We start from the raw sequence: 19,885 nt of genomic DNA, 5'->3' as shown, positions 1-19,885 counted from the left end.
TACACGATTCTATTATTACAATTATGACGTACGTTTACATTTTTTTACTGAAAGGAATATTTCAAACAAAAAATAAAGTAAATGTTAGGGTTTTTAGTTCCAAGTACAATGCAAATCCATTAAAAATGTGAAAAAAAGCACATTCATGTACATTTGAATAATACTATAATTTATCCAACAATAATTTATTGAAAAACTCATGTTATCTATGTGACACACTGATGGAAATTAATTGGATTTATTGGAAGATGTTTTTTGAATTGAGAAGGGTTCGATCAAAACAAATCAATTGAGAAAGTGATAAATTATATTTAGGTTTATGATTGTGTTTTTAGAAAAAAATATCATCGAAAAATCAACTTCCTTTGTAGAACATTAGAATTATGTGAGCCTTTACAGTAAACTTATCTATAAGAAATAATATAGTATTTAAAAACTTTAAGTGTTGAAAGAAGCTCTAAGATATAACTTTTTACTTCTTTGATCCTTTATTTCTAGAAACCCTAAGAGAAATTAAGTGTCTTTCTGTTGTTAAATTGAAGTAGTTTAGGTCAGTCTCATCTTGAACTTTCAAGAACAAGCTTAAAGTGACCTGGCCAAGCTGATTTTAAGTACACTATACCCAATTGATTGTCTACGGGTCTAACAAACCAAAAAGTACGTGACAACTGCACATAAAATGATGTACGCATAAATTACTTAGGATTGAGGACCAACTGATTGAGACCATTTGGGTCTTACTGGTTTGGGTTTTTTTAGAGATAGTGGTAATCTCTATGTTCCCCTGAGCTGTGGTGAGAGTAAAGAGTTTTTAGGTGAATTTCATGCATATCTATCAAGAATTTGCTTTTTTTGAAGGGTTGAATATTCCAGAATTAATAATATTTTAAGGAAAATTTTTGGCGCCAAACACAAAACACTTTCTTCTTCTTCTTAATTAGCATAATCTAGTCAACTCCTGGACATAAGTCTCTCCGAGTCTTTCCCATTTCTCTCGACCTTGAGCTAGCTGTGCCCAGTTTCTTCACTTGGGTGGTTCATCTTTGTTGGTCCTGTCCATCTCCCTTTTTATCTCGGCTATGTAGTGGATTACGTTAATCATTTTATTTCCTAGTTTCTGATTAGGTCTTTTATGGAAATTACAAGCATTGCTCATTCCATTTCCATCAATCGGTCTGCACTGCTTTTGTTTATTTGAATTTGTAGAATGTACTTTTAGTACCAAAAGCAGCTCAGGTTAATGTCACTCTTGCGTTATTTTCGACTTGTGACTCTCCGTTCCTAGTTTAATGAGATGACCCAAATATATGTATTCGTCATAGTTATCAATATCCTCGTTAGAATAGAAATGTGATTGAGGGACATGATCTTGGTTTTATTAGTATTTATTTTTAGCCCTATTTTTCTTAATTTCTATATTTAATTTTTGCATAATTTAACTGAATCTTGATCAGAAATGAGAACAATATATTTCTAAGCGACTTAGGTACAATCAACTAGAAAAACACATTAATTTTTTTAAAATACAAAAGAATTATTGACAAACTTGTATATAAAAGCACATTTTTGGTGCCCAACGTAAAACACAACTAAAGAAAAACAGGAATTAATTAATTTGGACATTTTTAAAATAATAAAGTTAATTTGTCATCAGTCTCACTGAAAACATCACAATTAGAGTAATAAGTTATAATATGTCATACATATAAATTATAATATGTTCCCCGGGGAGGGCCGGGGTAGAATAGACCTCCGGTACGCTCTGCCTGTCGTAAAAGGCGACTAAAAGAGCAACCCCTTTGGTGGTAGATGTTGTCCACTTGCATCGCCCGGTTCAATACCACCAAATAGGACTTAGGCGGCGTGAAGTGGTTCCATGGAACTCACGTTTTGCCGCCATGTCGATGTGTCTGGTTTCCAATGGGGGAAATGGAGAAGAAAAATAAATGCACGATAACGCCCTCACAACCAAAACTTTCCGGAGGTAAACTCGCCTCCCATTCGGATCTCCGGGCGGAGGCTGGTCGGGGAGGTCCATCAGGCGGATCTAAAAGCCTAAAAATTAATTTCTGCAACATCAGAGGCCTAAACACCAATATTGCTCCTCTGAGCACTTACCGGGCAGGCCTGATTCCACCCAGGGCTGTTCCGGCAAGAAGGACGCGTCTAGCAGTTGCGGCTCATCAACATCGAGTCCACCTGCCTACCCCAAGGACGTCGCTGTATCGGGATTCATTCATCTGAAGAACACTTCTTTGTGGAACGGGCTTCCACCTCACATATTTCCCGACGCATACAACCTACAGCGATTCAAGATAAACGCCTACAAATATATTCGCGCAAGCACCATTCCAAGAGTGACATAGGACTTTCCTCTTGTGCTTGTGTTTACTATAAAAAAAAAATACTATTACAACTACCTACCTACAAAAGTTAATCAAGCATAAGTACACAAGAAATATAACATATAACCAGAAAAATATACTTTAGCATAAGCGTAGGCTTAGTGTCTCTGCGATATGTGGTTGAAAAATTCATCAAGCGAATAAAAGGATTTTCACATAATAAATGTTTAATGAGTTACTTATTCTGTTGGATATTGCGTCACTGTTATAGTATCGATTAACCAGTCGTCACAACAATAAAGATTTTACATTACATTGTTTAAGTTTAGATTTAAATATTTTATTATTTTAACACTTAGCTTTGAATACTATTAGGTACAGCATTATATATCTTCGTGCAATTAAAGTAGGGAAATTTTTTAAACATTGCCGTTTGGTATGAGATTCTAAGACTATTGCATTGCCTTGTCGTCATTTGACTACAGAAATCTGATTGTTTTTGAAAGAACATAATTTTTTAAGTCTTTAAAAGTGTCAACTAAAAGATTCTATATTTACTAGTCTTAGAAAATTTTAAAAATTAAAATAAAGGATGTTAGTGGTCAAAACGTTTTCGTCAGCTAAATTTAAAGAAAACTTTGGAAGGCCAAGCGTAAAATAAATAAATTAAAGATTAAATAGAGAAAAATTTTTTAAAAAATTGCATATTAAAAAAAAATTAGTATTAAACAATCAAGGTTAAATTTAAGCAATATTTTTTGCATACAACGTAAAACACTTTTATTTAAAAATAGGAGAAATGATTGATCTGGATATTTTAAAAATAAAAGAAAGCATTTAAGTCATAAAAAATTAACGTTTTTATTGGCTAAAATTAAGCAACATTTTAAGCGCCCAACGTAAAATAGATATAATAATACTCTACATTTAGCAAAAACAACCACATAGATATAATAAACAAAAAAAACATTTTGAGCGCAACGTAAAAAAGATATACATAATACAAATTAAAAAGAGGAATAACTGACAATTTGCTTATTTTTAAAATTAAAACATGTGATTTTAGTACTTCAAAAATCATCGTTCTTATTGGCTAAATTTAATCAACATTTTGTGCGTCCAACGTAAAATAAATAAATTAAAAACTAACCAGAGAAAATATTTATAAATTTGCATATTTTTAAAATTAAAAAATAAAACAACGTGAAACACATAAATATAAAGTTAAACAGTTAAATAATTAACTAATTTACTGATTTTTAAAATTAAAAAAAAAAAGGTTTTTAGTAGTGAAAAATTCATAAAAAAAAACAGGAATTTAGTACTTAAAAATCAATGTTCTTACTTGATAGGTTGAAGCATTTTTTTTTTTAATATTTTTGTGGGCTTAACATGAAACAGATAAATTAAAAATTAATGTGAGGAATAGATGACTAATTTGCTTATATTCAAAATTCAAAAAAGGGCCAACATTTCTGGCGCTTAACGTAAAACATATTTATAAAAAATTAAATACAGGAATAGTTAACTAATTAGCACATTTTTAAAATTATTAAATCAGATTTTAGTAGTCAAAAACCAAAGTTGTTTTTTGTTAAGTTAAAGCAACATTCTTGGCGCCCAACGTAAAGCACATGAATTAAAATTACAGAGGAATAGTTAACAAAATTTCTCATTTTTTAATTAAAAAAATGGGATTTTAACGGTTAACCAGCAGCGTTTTTATTAGCTAAAATGAAAGCAACATTTTTAGTGCTCTGTCAAATTATTTAATTAATTTATACAAATAAGTTTAAATCAGATTAATTAAGTATAATCGCGTATAGTGATAGTATTATGTCATTTAGTTTTAAAAGGAAAGAATATATATCGACTTTGAATTTTTTTTTTAATTAAAAATAAAGAGTTGGATAAAAGTGTTTTAAAATTAATTAAATAAATCTTTAAAATAATAGAAAATGTAGTATAAGAAAACAATAATTAATTTTTTCAAATTGGATTATGTAGATATATGAGACTTTTTGCAAAATATTAAAAGTATTTCGAAATTTGTAAAATTAATACTTAATTAAAATGTATTTACTTTTATAGATCATTCACTTCTACTTTTAAAATGTATTATGCAGCTTAGAATATTCATAAGTACATCCATAACTCGTATACTCTAAGAATGACTTCGTTATGTATTACCAGGATTTCTGAATAAACTAATTATTATTAAGTTTGTAGAATAATTATTTTTCTTAATATTTTTAAATATTGATTATAATTTTAATTATCTAGAAATCTCTTGGTAATTTTAGAGACAAGAAAATTAATTTATATCATATATTTAAGTCTAGTTATTAAAAAAAAAATGAATTTTTGGAGATTTTGGCGCAGATATTTAAAAGTATCGATATAAAAAAACGTTATTGGATGAAAAAAAAATGAAAAAATTTAAACATCTATAATTAAGAAAGTACAGTACAATAAAATGGTTCATTAAAACATTTTGAAAATATAATGATTTTTTTCGATTTATTGAAACCTAGTTAGGTAGTAAATTATATATTTTTTTATTTTCATGTGTGTGTTTTCTTATAATTGTTTAGGATCAGGATTTAGAAATATCCAATAAAAAAATAGTTTTTTTTAAATGTTATGGAATAAAAACTATATTCAGGTCATCAAAAAAAATTAAACTAAAAAAGGCAAATTGTAGTTTAATGATGAATTGATTAGTATTTTCTTTTAGTTTAGAACGTAAATGACCAGAATTAATGAGTTTAATACCAATTCAAATATAAAAAAAATATTAGAATAAAAAAATATAGAAAAGAAAAGATTCATCTAAATTAAAAATACTCTAAAAATCTGTCCTATTTATAATTTAAATTGGATTGGCTTTTGCAGAAATTAAAATAGGTCTTAGAAAAAATATATTTATAAGTTACAACCAATATATTTATACAATCAAAAAAAATCGATTAAAATTTAACACCATCTTTAGAAAGTGATTTAAAAAAGATCTATTTGTGTAAAAAATTGAAAATACATATTTTAAAAATTTCAAATAGTTCAGAAAAAAAATTGAGGCAAAATTATCGAAATATTAATAATTTAAGCCTAATAATTAAAAATGCAACTGTTTATGGGTTTTTTTTTAATCTTTTAAAGATTTTGATACAGTTTGATAGAGTAAAAATATCTTTATGAAAAAGAACAACTGCATTTTAAAAAAGTGTTTTGAAATTAATGGTTTAAGGAAAAATTTTAAAATAATGGAAAACAGTACATTATAAGATTTTGATATTTTTTCTGAATTTAGTGAATTTATATATTATTATATATTGATTTTCTTTTTTTTTCCATTTTTAGGTATTTTTTTATATTCGAAACTTTTAAAAAATTTTGACCAGGTGTTTTAAATATTCCAATAAAAAGTAAAGCTATTTTTAATTTAATACAATAAAAACATTTTGAGTTATTTAAAAGATAAAAGGTAAAAAAAAGATTGAATATTTGAATATAAAAAAATGTTAAGTAACTTAAAAAGGGCGATTTGTAATTTCAATGATAAATTGCGACTTATTTTGTATCAAAACGCAAATGGGTAGATTTCGCCAATATACATTTTGCAATAATAAAAACACTATTTATATATATTTTTTTAAATTTAAAACGCTTAAAATTAATAATTTAAATACAAATTTAAAAATTATATAACATGTAGGCTTACCTCAATTAAAAATATTGTAAATGTTTTTTTAAATTTAAATTGACTTTTGCAAGAACTAAAAGATGTCTTGAAATAACATAAGAATTGACATTCAAATTTCTATATAATAATATTAAAAAACAATGATTAGAACTAAAATATTTATATTGATAAAAGAACAGCAATTAAAACTTGAAAACAGCTTTAGAAAGTGATTAGGAAATATGAAATTAATTAAAAAAAATTAATTAAATGATTTTGATGTGAAAAATTCCGAATATTAAAAAAAACTAAAGCAAAACACTCCAAATATTTATAAGTTAAGCCTATTAACTAAAAAAACTAATTATATGTTTTATATTAGGTAGCTCTAATCCAAACAATAGACTAAAAATGAGATATTGAATTAGTTAATCACACGTCTCCTGCACCATAACCGTAGTAAATATGTTTATTAACTAATCCATTATGGACCTGATTAATGAAAATATAGGTAAAGAAATATTTAAAATGGAAGTTTATAATAATATTCATGTGTTTACCAATCGGTTCCGCTGGCGCTGACGTTGCCATAACATCCGGTGGCATATTGCGTCGTTATTTTTAGGCGCCCAACAGTGCCGGGGTAGGTTGAAAAAAATTATTAAATTCAATTAAGATCATATAATATATTTATATTAACTTTAAACATATATATTATTTTTAGGTTTTTTCTGCAAAAAATATTACAGTGTAAAGCTTAACGAATAAAATTGCGTAAGCTCCTTAAACTTAACTCATAAAGTGTATGACGCTAATTAAAATCTATTGTTTTAACCACGTGCATGTGGAAATAAACACGCGAAAAATTAAAAAACACTTAGCATACTTCCTGGAAGGCATCCATTCATTATCGTCGAATACGTTAATTCAGTAAATTGCTTTTTATTGTTAGATTTATCTACAACGTGCACAATAGGTGCAAACATAAAAAATTAAACCAAGTTAAGTTGTTTTCATTCATAAACGTTTAGCGTTTAACAAATGTTATCAACGACGTATAGTATATATACGTAATTTTATTATTACCACAAATCCGGTTCGAGACTTGTTTGATCATTGATTTTAAGACAATTACTTGTGGTTTTAGTAGTCAATATTTTTGCAGAAAAAATATGATTTTTTTTAATGCATCCTTATTAAATCCATTAGATAGTTTTTAGAGTTAAAATATTAAAAATCATTATTGAAGCATAAGTAGATGCCTATACAATGAAAAGGCAAGAGTGCAGCTGAGCATAATTATATTATTGAGATGTATATACACTTATCCTGTAAAATAATTAGACATATATTGCTTCAAAATCATTTTCTAAAACAAACTTAAATATAAAATATAATTTTTGTAATAAAATAAATAAGTTTTGAAGCAAATATTGAGGAGCCCTTGCAGAATTCAAATCACAGTAATTAAAAACAGAGAGTTAGTTTTTGAATAAAAAAATGTTTTAGAATTATATAAAGCACGTAGACTTCCTATACATTTTTGAATGCACAGAAGTGTGTTTTTTAACCTTAGTTTGTTTTCTAATCTAAAATCTATCCATAAATTAATCTTAAATAAGGTTTAAATTTTTGTTTCTGTTTCAAAAAGAGAATATTATCACTATTATTTACAACAACTTGTACGCAAGCATGTTTTGCTGGCGATTCATAACATAATTCCAAATTAAGCTGACTAAGTTAAAAATTTTGATGAAAACCAAAATATTTTAAGATAAGCAATAACGGATAATGATTAACGTAATGTACAAAAAAATTATTAATTCAAAACGAAATTAATAATCCTAAGAGTCAGAAGTAAAAGAACTGGATAAAGCAAAGTTATAATCAAAATAATTAAAGTATAGTATGGTAAAACATTTATAAAAATTATTAAGGTACTAATAAGATATAAAGAAATTTCATATGATTTTTTTATCAGAATCTGTTTAACCTTTCATCAAAGTATATTAATAGCTTTGCATGCTAGAACGGTTGTTTCAATAACACAAGTAAGGAATAGATGGATGCACTATTCGTAGATTTTTCTTGGAATATTTATAAGAATTCTACTGGACTTAATATTAAATCCGAGTTTACCAAAGGCTGCCCAACTAACACTGTGGCTAATTGACTTTCTTGCGCTCTTTGTATTTTACATTTTCATTTTTTTTTATCTTTAATTTAAGTTTTTATATAAGGTATATTCGAAAAGTTAGTAGGGGAAGTCTTTTCTCCACAAATAAAACGCAAATCCTCTAATTTCAGGAGTTATGCATTTCGGCAAGTGTTCTTGCCATCATCAGACTCTAAAATATATTTCAAACAGTTCAAAAACATATATGAACATTTTTTTCCCTTGACAGGTAACATGAAAACTACAGATAAAATTATGAAATTGTAAAATACTTACTGGGTTATTAACACAAATTCTAAACAATAACAAACAATACTTAAATAGTACATTGAACGACATCTAGTGAACAGTTAAAATTATAATAAAATTGAACAATATGTGATTAGCAAATTTCTACTGAGTACTGGGAGCGAGTGAGAGAGAACCATCGGACTGTAGTGTTATAGGGTGTGAAGAAATAAACAAATAAATGTGTGTTAATAAGTCAGATCAAATCAAATGTCAGTGTTACTGTTAGGACCCAAGGAATTAAAGAAAGTGTTGCTTCCAAATTGAGTTTGCTCATTAACACAAGTGTATACCAGTGATTTGATGGGTTTATTTATTTCCAGGATTTCCAAAAGATCCAACCTTAACCCGTTCTGACAAACATGGAGCACCTCGGTATCCGCCCCAGGCTCGAACCCATGTCCGATCTCAATAATATGATTGGCGAAAGGAGAAGAGGTATTGGTTATAAATCGGTTTCTATTCTTTTCAATAAGTTGATTATGTTCTTTGACTCTTGTCTCGATTCTCCTTCCACTTTGTCCGATGTAGCACACATTGCAGTCAGGATGAGAACATTTTAGTCTGTAAACACCAGATCTGTGTGTGACGGGAATTTTATCTTTGGTGTTGACTAGAGATTTCGATAAATTATTCGAAGTTCTGAAACAAACACGCAACCGCTCATTGGAGTCCCTCGACAAACCCTTGGCAACCTGATGGGATATGTTTCCAAACTATGATATGCTTCTATACATGCCATCGGTTTTGTATATATGTGGCTTATTTAAATATTTGTAAAGATGTTTAAAATAAAGAGAAATTACATATCACTCAAGAGCAACTCAAGATCAAATAGCTCCAAAAAGGCCCTTAAACTAGCTAGAAGAAAATGGGTTCAACACGAGATAAGGAATAACTACAGCAACTTGAATGACACTAACCAGAAACTAAAATTTATTTATTTTTGACCGATCGATAAGCTTCACAATATTGAGCTCCTTACCCTCATAAACTATACTGAACAGTTTGTAAACCGAGAGAGCGAGAAACATCGTACTGTATTAAACAAGAAACTCAATTACTTAAAATTAAAATCAAAACAAAAACCTTTAGACGACAGTGGCTACTCTGTTACATCTGATAGAACTTCAAAAACTTCTCTACATCAATTTCATCTCTGTTTCATAAATTTAAGTAAAATACAGCTTTCCAAAAAGGACGAAGAAATATTAAATTTAGGACTTAAATTCAACTTTGACCATTCTGATAGACTAGCGGTGTCTGAGCAAACTCTGTGAAAGAGTGTTGAAGTCCACCAACTTACCTAATCCAGATCTAATTGGAGCTGACATCTCTTTGAAGGTTAACAAATTTCTAAATTCAAAAGGAATGAATAAGAATCGTAAAAACTGTGAGACCCGTAGTTTCCTATATCGATTCTCCGGCCTCAAAACTTTCCTCCTGGTTAACGTCTATCCTCCCTCAACTCACCAATTTTTCTAACCCACTCTCAATAAAAAACTCATATGAACTTACCAAAAATTTAATAAAAACAGAAATACCCCCTAACTCATTTCTTGTTTCCTTCGATGTTTCTAACCTATTTCCAAGCATCCCACCAGAGGATTGTTCATTATACACCCGAGAACTTCTCTTTTAACGAAGCAATCTACCTACTCATATCATATTAGAAATTTGCTCTCTTATCGACAGTGTACTGAAGCAAAACTTCTTTCAAGTTAATAATAAATTTTATTGTCAAAAGTCTGGTCTTGCGATGGGTTCCAACTTGTCACCTTTTCTGGCAGAAGTGTTTATGTTTTTTCTTGAAAGAGAAATCTCAAATTGCGAGATTCATAACAAAACATAAGATGTTGGTATAGGTACGTCGATGACTTATTTACAGTTTTCACTGGTTCCACAAAGGACTTACTGGAATTTCAGGCATTTCTAAACTCTATCAATCTTTCTGTTCATTTCACTCTCGAACGGGAACAATCAGGCAATCTATCTTTTTTAGACCTCTTAATTAAAAGAACAAAGAACATAAAAATCGAATTTGAAATTTATAGAAAACCAACTGCTACGGATAACGTTATACCCTTTTTTTCAAACCATCCAGTTAATCAAAAGCTTTCCGCATTTAACTCACTTCTCCACTGTCTTTTTAATATCCCGCTTTCTCAAAAACATTTTAAAAAGGAACTCAATATAATTTTTTAAATTGCTCGGAACAATGGTTATCCTGACAAGATTATAAATTCTCTTTATTTTAAACATCTTTACAAACATTTAAATAAGCCACATATATACAAAACCGATGGCATGTACAGAAGCATATCATATTTTGGAAACATATCCCATCAGGTTGCCAAGGGTTTGTCGAGGGACTCCGATGAGCGGTTGCGTGTTTGCTTCAGAACTTCGAATAATTTATCTAAATCTCTAGTCAACACCAAAGATAAAATTCCCGTCACACACAGATCTGGTGTTTACAGACTAAAATGTTCTCATCCTGAAGGCAATGTATGCTACATCGGACAAAGTGGGAGGATAATCGAGACAAGAGTCAAAGAACATAATAAACTCATTGAAAAGAATAGAAGCCAATTTATAACCAATGCCTTTCCTTTCGCCAATCATATTATTGAGACGGACTTGGGTTCGAGCCTCGGGCTCCATGTTTGTCAGAAGGGGTTAAGGTTGGATCTTTTGGAAATCCTGGAAATAAATAAAGCCATCAAATCACCGGTTTAGACTTGTGTTAATGAGCAAACTCAATTTGAGAGCAACACTTTCTTTAATTCCTTGGGTCCTAACAGTAACACTGACATTTGATTTGATCTAACTTATTAACACACATTTATTTGTTTATTTCTTCACACCCTTTAACACTACAATGGTTCTCTCTCACTCGCTCCCAGTACTCAGTAGAAATCTGCTAATCACATATTGTTCAATTTTATTATAATTTTAACTGTTTACTAGATGTCGTGCAATGTACTATTCAAGTTTAGTATTGTTTGTTATTATTTAGAATTTGTGTAAGTGTTAAGTAACCCAGTAAGTATTTTACAATTTCATAATTTTTTCTGTATTTTTTATGTTACTTGTCAAGGGAAAAAAATTTTTGTATACGTTTTTGAACTTATGAAGTTATGAATTTTTGTTGTTGTTGAAACTTTTTAAGATCTGCTTTTGAATTCAATTTTTATTTATGGCTTTCATTAAATCCTCATCATTTTTCATGGTCTTAATAAGATCTTCATTTTTTATCTTCAGGTTGTCTTTTGCAAATGTTGCTTTAAAGTTAGTCATTAGTTCTTCTATTACTTCTTAAAGCTGTAAATATCTTGTCTTATGATCTCTGCTTAAATGTCCAGACTAAAGCTAGGCTACAACGAATACAAAATTCTCATATTCGTTTCATATTTTTCATTACAATAAACTGACTGAATATGCAATATAGGCTTGAGCTTCATTTAGCAAGTTTTTTGTATAAGTGGTTTGAGTCAAGGATGCCCAAGTACTTATATAAAAAGCTCACATTTTGCTCTAGTACTCATAACCACCAGACACGTCACAATAATTTACTCAATACCTCGCCATAGAACTACTCTTTTCAGCGTTATTTTTCATATGTCATCCTCAAATTATTTACTGTCAAAATATTAATGTATTAATTTTAAGCCAGGGCATAAATGCAAGATTTATAATTGATTTACTTAAATTATAATTAAAACTCAAAACGTTAATTTCCTAAGATAGCCTTTAGTAATAGTACAGTTTAGGAATTTATCTTGGATACTTATACAGTGCTCTCATTTCAAAACGATCCACCCTTGATAACTTAAAAAAAAAAAAAAACGCGTCAAATTAGATGTACAGGGGGACGTTTAATTAGGCATTTACTGAAGTTCTGTCAATCACCTCCTCACCTCCAGCTAACCTCACTTTAATATGTCAAATGGGAACCCCCATCGTGTGATACATCATAGTAAGCAGCGTAAAATTCTCTATTCAACGGTACCAAAAATGAAATTGGTATATGTGTAACCAAATAGTTAGCGAAAATGTCTAGAAATAATGAATATTTTATTTACGCCAAACTTTGGTATGTCAAATGGCTACCCCATGGTGTGATAGACTATTTTAAAGGGCATTCATTATGCTATCAATGGTTGTAAAAAAATAAAATTGATTGACCAAGAAGCAATTAAAGTGTAAATCGGTAGGGTAGAAAAACAAATTTAATTAGTTTAACAAATTTGTTTTATTAAATGTTCAAAATGCGCGCCGTTATTAGCAAGACAATAAAAAAGCCTATTTTTAAACTCCTTACGAACATTGGCAAGGGTCTGCCCGCTAATTTCTCTGCATCCTTAAAATATTCTATTTTTTAAATTCTCAATACTCTCAGGTAGGGTTTTATAAACTTTGCTTTTTAAATAGCTCCAAGAAAAAAGTCTAGTGGGGTTAGGTCCGGAGACCGCGCAGGCCATTCGATTCCACCACGTCTGCCAATCCTATTACTTTTTCATCGAAGTTGGTCGTTAGTTCTCTTCTATTTCATCTCAAAATTGTGAGAATATCTCTCTTCATGCATCACTCTTTAAAACCGCCTTTGAAATTCATTGAAGTTTTCATTCATGGTAATCAACAAATCTTTATTTTCTTCCTTGATGTCGTTTTTCATGGTTTCAATAAGATCTTCATTTTCTACCTTCAGATCGTTTGCCGTCAACTGTTGCATCAATATTATTCATTTGTTCTCTTTTGTTTCATTTCAAAGTTGTGCATATCTTTCTTCTTGCAATACTTTTTAAGACCTGTTTTGTAATTTATTAGGTTTTCTTTCATGATTCACACGTTCTTACCTCATTTTAAGTATTTCAATTAAAACAATAAGATTTCTATTGGATAAGTTACGTCTTTGTTAGAAGAACTGCTTAATCATGATCAATCTTTTAATAGTTCAATTAAAACAGTTTCTCCCCCTTTTACTTCCCTTCTATCATTGACCATAACCTTTAAACTAGCTATTGTGATGGAGATTTATTTTGATTTTTTTTTACATCTTCCAGCTATTCTTTAACTGTAGCTTTAAGTTGGTCGTGAGTTCTTTTGTACTCTTTACAAATTCTTCTTAAAGTTGTGATTTTTTTTCTTTTAAATTAATAAAATAATTTATTCCTCTTTGTTTAATTTCAAAGCTGTGAATATCTTTCTTCTTCCATTACTTTTTAAGTTCTGTTTTGAAATTCAAATATTATTTCATGGTTCACATTTCCTCTTCTTGTTTTTCTTCTTCATTCTTGCAGTAAGAGCCTTTTTCGGTTTGCCATTTTAAACAAAACACCAGATTTCTGTTGAGTAAATTACTTCTTTGTTAGAAAAACCCCTTGAGAAACCCTGAAGTCGTTCAGTTAAAACAGTTTCTTCATATTCAGGTTGTCTTATGTCAACTTTTGCAAAATCTCGGTAAAAAAAGTGCAAAGTCTCAGTCTCTTGATTAATTATCAAATTATAAACTATAAGTTACATGTTTCGATCTAAGAATTAATCATTACCAGACCTGAAATAAGCATCACGCACATACACACATACCATGTTTTTAGTGTATTGGTCTTTGACCATTCAGGTCTGATGATGCTAATTTCTTTAGGCAAAATATGTAACATATAACTAATTTAATTATATAGTGTTTGAGAGTAAGACTTTCCCTTTTTATCGTTCTTGTGTAAGTTTATTTATGGTTCTTTTATTTCCTTTCTTAAGCTTTTCGTGGTCTTAATATAATCTTTACTTTTTGTCTTTTTAACAAATATTTCAAATGTTGTTTCAAAGTTGAAAATATTTTTTGAACTTCTATTCTTAGTCTTAGTAATGTCAGTTTCTATCTTAAGGTCGCCTTTTCCTACTATTGTTTCGAGAAGTTAGTCCTTAGTTCTCTTTTTTCTAAATTTTTTGAATTTGTAGATATCTTTCTTCTTGCTCCCTCTGATTTCTTAGCTAATATTTTTAAATTTATGAGGTCATCTGTCATGGTCTTTAACAGGTCTTTCTGTTTACATGTCTCGTTCTTCTTATTTCTCATTCTGCTTCTTAAAAATAAGTCTATTAATTTCTTTGTAACTTGGCCTGACTTTTGAGTAAACACATCCGCTAAAGATACGAGAAATGCTATGGAAAAGCTATAAAAATTAATTATAAAATAAGTATATAAATACACATTAAATCCTTATAAAATAACTACGAGGATATACAATAAAATAACCTAAGCCAAACACGATAATCTATTGAAAACGAGACCACAAAGTTGAAACTATTAAATAAAACATACTTAGAGTCTAAATTAACTTAGATATTTAAACTGCACTGCAAAATAAAAGCAACAGAATACAAAAATAACCAACGTCTTTACATTCTCATTACTTTTTTTGTACCATCTTCAGGGTCAGTACTATTTAATTAAATTAACAAGACTTGACAGTGAACTTGCTGAAAGTAGCCTAAATTGGTACCAAAACGTTGAATCCCAAATATAGATAAAATTGTCCTAGAAAATTAGTAGATACATTTTGGATTTTAAAGGGTGGAAAAAATCAAGTTTTAATAAATTTGATGTTTTCGTTAAAATTAGTTGGTCTCTTCATCTAATATACGTTATCTAATTAACTATTTAAAATAAGCGATAATTATTTTCCACAAGATATGTAAATATGAGAATAACATGCAATTATGTTATGCTTTATTGGCATAACATAATTAGGTGAGTTTATATGAGCATGTATTTGCAAAGTGCTGTTGTAATGTTAAGGCGTGGTTAAGTGTATATGTTAAATAGTTAAAATTATTTGAAAATATCGGATATATATTGTGTCTAAAATTGGCGATGCAAGTATTGCATTATTGGAAAATGTTAAGCGATTTTTGTCTTTCTATAAAAATATCTTCTAGACGATAGTGACATGTTAAAAAGTTTAATTAGAATCTTTACTTCAAAATTTTTATAAATATTCTTTTAGTTCTCATAAAAATAAATCACGTAGAACAAAAAAGCGCTTTATCGTTACTTTTAAACCACGATCGTATGCTTGCCGACACCATAAAATCACTAATTAAGTATTCATTTACGATATATATTTTTTTAATGTTTCTTCCAATGGAAACCGATAAAATTCGTAATCTTTCGTTGTCGGTTGTCAAACGTACAGTGGCATTTAATTCTCGGGAAACGCTCTATTACGAACTCGATTACGAATAAGCAGGATGTCCGCCAGCGGGGAACAGGGGGGGCTATAGCTTAATACAAACCTCTGCGACAATGGCGTGCGATTGCTTCTTAAAATATCTTAATCTCACTCGTTTTGTTTAATTTTTTACAGTTTATTCGGATACTAATAAGATTATCATAATCGCTGGTTCTTAACGAGATGTGGGTTTATAGCAATAGACCAATTTTTGATGAGAAAAAGATGTTCATTATAATGAACGGTTTTTTTTTAACTCTTAAGAACCCAAATAAAAGCAGGCTGTTTTTTAGATCTAAAGCCAATTGAAAACTTGTAAAAATGTGCAATGATACACTTAAAATATCTAGTTATGGTCAATTTTTTTTACAGCATATGTTATATTTATCAAAGTGAAAATGGGGTACGCCTTTGGTTTTCCCTTGAAAATTACAGGCCATAGCTTGAACCATTTTTTTTTAAAGTATTAGTATTATTATTGGCTGGAAATATTTTTTAACAAAGTATGTATAAGTTTATATTTTGCAGATTCACTATATCTGCTGTCTTGGTAGTTTAATCTGTTGGAATATTTTGTGATCTCAACAAGGCATTCCACTATTTGTTTGCATTTTTTGGATAAAAGAGAGTCATATGGCATTAAAAGCGTTGGGATAATTTGCAAAATTGATAGTAAATCGTACATAAAATTGTGTATTTTGTTATGTAGTGTATATTAATTTATTCAAAAATCCTTATTTTATTATTATTCAAAAAATAGAAAACATTATTTTTTTTCTTCATATATTTCCATTTTATTTTTCCACGACATGTAAATCTACCGAAAATAATATTTTTCTTATGTAGTTCAAATAAACGCATTCAAAAAACATCATTTTATTTACATCCTTTGGGATACTTTGGTTCGAAACTGGTATATACTATATTATATTGGGTATTACGATACTTATTATATTGGGTATTACGTCACTTATAGCAAAAATTAATTTAGAAATTTTCATCTCACACGCTCAAAAATTGAAAAGAAGAAGAAAATAGACTTATTCACGTATTTAAAAGAAATATGAACTTAAATCTGTAACGATACCGTTCGATATATTTAATTTAATTTAAGTTTTATTAAGAGCTTTAATTAAGAGCTAATTTAATTAAGAGCTGAGGTTCAATCTATTAATCTCTGAGCTCGGTTTTTCTTTTCAATATCCTACCTAACTTTGTTATGAATATTACAATTAAAAAAAAAAAAAAAAAAAAAAAAAAAATGAGAAGTTTTACTTTAATACCTAATTTGAACCAACGTTTCGGTAGTTGTATCTACTACTGTTATTAAGGTAATTAAAGTAAAATTAAATTAAATTAAATTAAAAATAAAATATACTTATCTTTCAATTTTTCAGCAATTCATCAAAATTTCTTCCTAATTCGAAAATACTTTATATACTTTTTTTTTATATGATTTGACGGTTTATTAATATGTTGACAAACTATTTTGAAAGATAACAGATTATATAGCATTATTTGTCGAAGATATTTTTATTTTTTCTGGAAATAAAACTGAAACTGAAAGGGAAAAACAGGACTATAAAACTTGGGGGAAATAAAACAGTGTTTGCGAATAAAAGTTATCAAGCATAAGGGAAATAAAACTATTAGGTTAAGTCAAAAGGTAGAATTTAATAGCGAATGCCCTGATAATAGCTCTAAGAAATTTTCTTATCAACAGTTATTAGGTAGCTTGATTTACTTGGCTATACTTACCCGTCCGGACATAGCATTTAGTGTCATTTATTGGAGCGAATTTAATAACTGTAGTACTGGAATATATTGGAAATATGTAAAAAGAATCTTAAGGTATTTAAAGGGAACCAAAGATTTTTGTTTTTAAACGAGATAATAAGAGCTTAGAAGGATATGTAGATGCTGATTGGGCTAGGAATGTTAAGGACAGGAAGTTTTATACGGGGTTTGTTTTGAAATTATCTATGGGGGCAATTTCATGGGAAAGCAAGAAGCAGCCTACAGTTGCACTTTCCAGCATTAAAGCTGAATACATGGGTCTATCAGAGGCTTGCAAAGAGGCCATCTACTTAAAAAATTTGCTAAAGGAATTAGCTGGGGTTTCCGAATGTGTTACTTTATATAATAATAATCAAAATGCGCAGAAACTTGTAAATAATTCAATGTTTCATCGTAGGTCAAAACACATTGACATCAGGCATCATTTCATAAGGGATGTTGTAAGAGACGGAATTGTTAAGTTGCAGTACTTGAACAATAATAATATAATTGCCGATGTTTTGACAAAAGGATTATGTAATGTAAAGCATATTAAACTTCTTAATGGTTTGGGAATTAAAATATAAATGTAGAAATGTATTGACTCGTGTTTTGATATGTCAATAAGTGGGGGTGTTGTAATAATATGTTATGAGTTATGAAATATCACAATACTGTATACCATCTTTATATTCATTAGTTATAATGTCATGTGTCTTACATCAAGATGTATCAATACTGCCAATGTCAGTGTGTGTACATCATATGTCAATGAATAAATATAACAGTAGTCTGTGCTGAATACGCGACATGTGTGTTTTATTTCACCAATTTTAACATCTGCATCCTTTTCTTAAAAAAATATCGGCTTCTTAACAAATGTCAGTTCGAGCGGACTTGATGCAAATTCTCATGAAGAATCAACCCACTTTATCATATTTACCAAATCCCTTTCCGGCTTCCAGTCCAGGCTATCAGTCATTGAGTGAAGACTGGGTAAGTGATTGTTTGAGCTCCCAACCCAGTACAAGCTACGTAATTCTGGAAGGAACAGGTCAGTTGCCTATATAATACAACCTGCCATAGCTTCAAATAAATTTGTTTTTTTTTCAAGCGAAAATTGTTGTATTTGTCAAGTCAGACTTAACACTTTCATATATATTTCGTCTACTCATTCCATCTTCCTCTGACGCCTTCGCCTTCGAGCTCATAGCAGATTGTTTTCAGCCAGATTTATTTTTAAAGGTAGTAACTGCACACAGCAAGTAGAAGAAATCTCCGAGTATGTCGGATAACTATGTTCCAATGTGTGCATTCTGGTCGTACGACCAGCTCGTGTGGAAAGTCGTCCATAATTGCAATCAGGCATAATCGCAAATAGTCGGCTTCAGTGTAAGCGTACCCTTAGAGGTGGGTGCAAAGCCTTCATACTGAGAGAAACATTTTTTTCTTAACTTTTTCAGCTTTATTCTTATGCAGGTATATAATCTGATTCAATGGCTATTTTAGGATTAGTTTATCCTGAATTGAAGCAGTTTCTAAACCTCGTGTTAACTAACATATAGCCAATTTGGTATCGGCTAGCGGCTTCCAAGTATATAGTCTTCTATTTTGCAATTTATATTTACTAATTCGTTGTTTTCTGCAAATGTCTCAAGTCTGTCTTAATATTGTCCAAACGGTGCTGTTTTCAACCCCATTCCCAATTTCGCATTAAAATCAGCTATTACGACATTTGTTTCGTGCTTTGGGAGTTGTTCCAAATTCTTGTTCTTCTTTATCTGCAGTGATTGCGTATATTTCGAAGTTCATATTTACAGGATGAGCTTTTACTCGGCATTGCTCTTTCGGACATTGAGATAAAATTAGACGCATATCGGTCAATATGTCTTGCAACTATTATTCCAGCTAAAGGAATTAAGATACTCTAATTCCTCTAGCAGCTCATGTACTTTTGATAGTATTGTACATAAATAAAAAATCAACTGCATTTTAAAAGGACGTAGTAATAGATATCTGGGTCAAATATTTGCAAAAAAATATTGCGAACAGAATTGATTTTATTGGGAAACTGTAAAAAACTAAGTTTTTTCCAAAAGACAATATGCTGATAATTACGGCTAAAAATACATAAGGACCTATAAAAAAACGTTGTTCTAGCTCACCTCCTTAACCTTACACGTATGTCTTTTAAAATGTATGCCAGAAAACAAGCATAAATACATATTAGGACGGCAAGAACAAGAACGGGAACGGTGTTTTTCGTTTCGACGGCTTTCGAGCCGAAACTTCATTAGCATAGTTCTCGGAGCAGAGCCGTGTTATACGCCTCGACGAAATCAAAAGAAAAAGTTATTACGACGACGGATCGCGTTTAAAAACA

At 29.7% G+C, this 19,885-nt stretch overlaps 1 protein-coding gene and 1 long non-coding RNA gene across 3 annotated transcripts in view; one reads left to right on the top strand and one right to left on the bottom strand.

Moving 5' to 3' along the window:
• Positions 1 to 19,885, top strand: part of LOC126740883 (protein sprouty) — a 142,497-nt gene that overhangs the window by 7,910 nt on the left and 114,702 nt on the right. The gene's annotated exons all lie outside the window — the stretch shown is intronic.
• On the bottom strand, positions 1,387 to 6,275 carry LOC126740884 (uncharacterized). Its single transcript, XR_007662047.1, has 3 exons — positions 6,067 to 6,275; positions 2,119 to 2,391; positions 1,387 to 2,047 (listed from the first exon to the last, which is right to left on the bottom strand). It is a non-coding gene; the product is annotated as an uncharacterized LOC126740884 (long non-coding RNA).

The sequence above is a fragment of the Anthonomus grandis genome, chromosome 10, assembly GCF_022605725.1.
Source record: "Anthonomus grandis grandis chromosome 10, icAntGran1.3, whole genome shotgun sequence".
NCBI classification, from domain to species: Eukaryota; Metazoa; Arthropoda; class Insecta; order Coleoptera; family Curculionidae; genus Anthonomus; species Anthonomus grandis.
The sequence above is the reverse complement of the archived record's forward strand: the minus strand, read 5'-3'. Positions and strand labels throughout refer to the sequence as shown.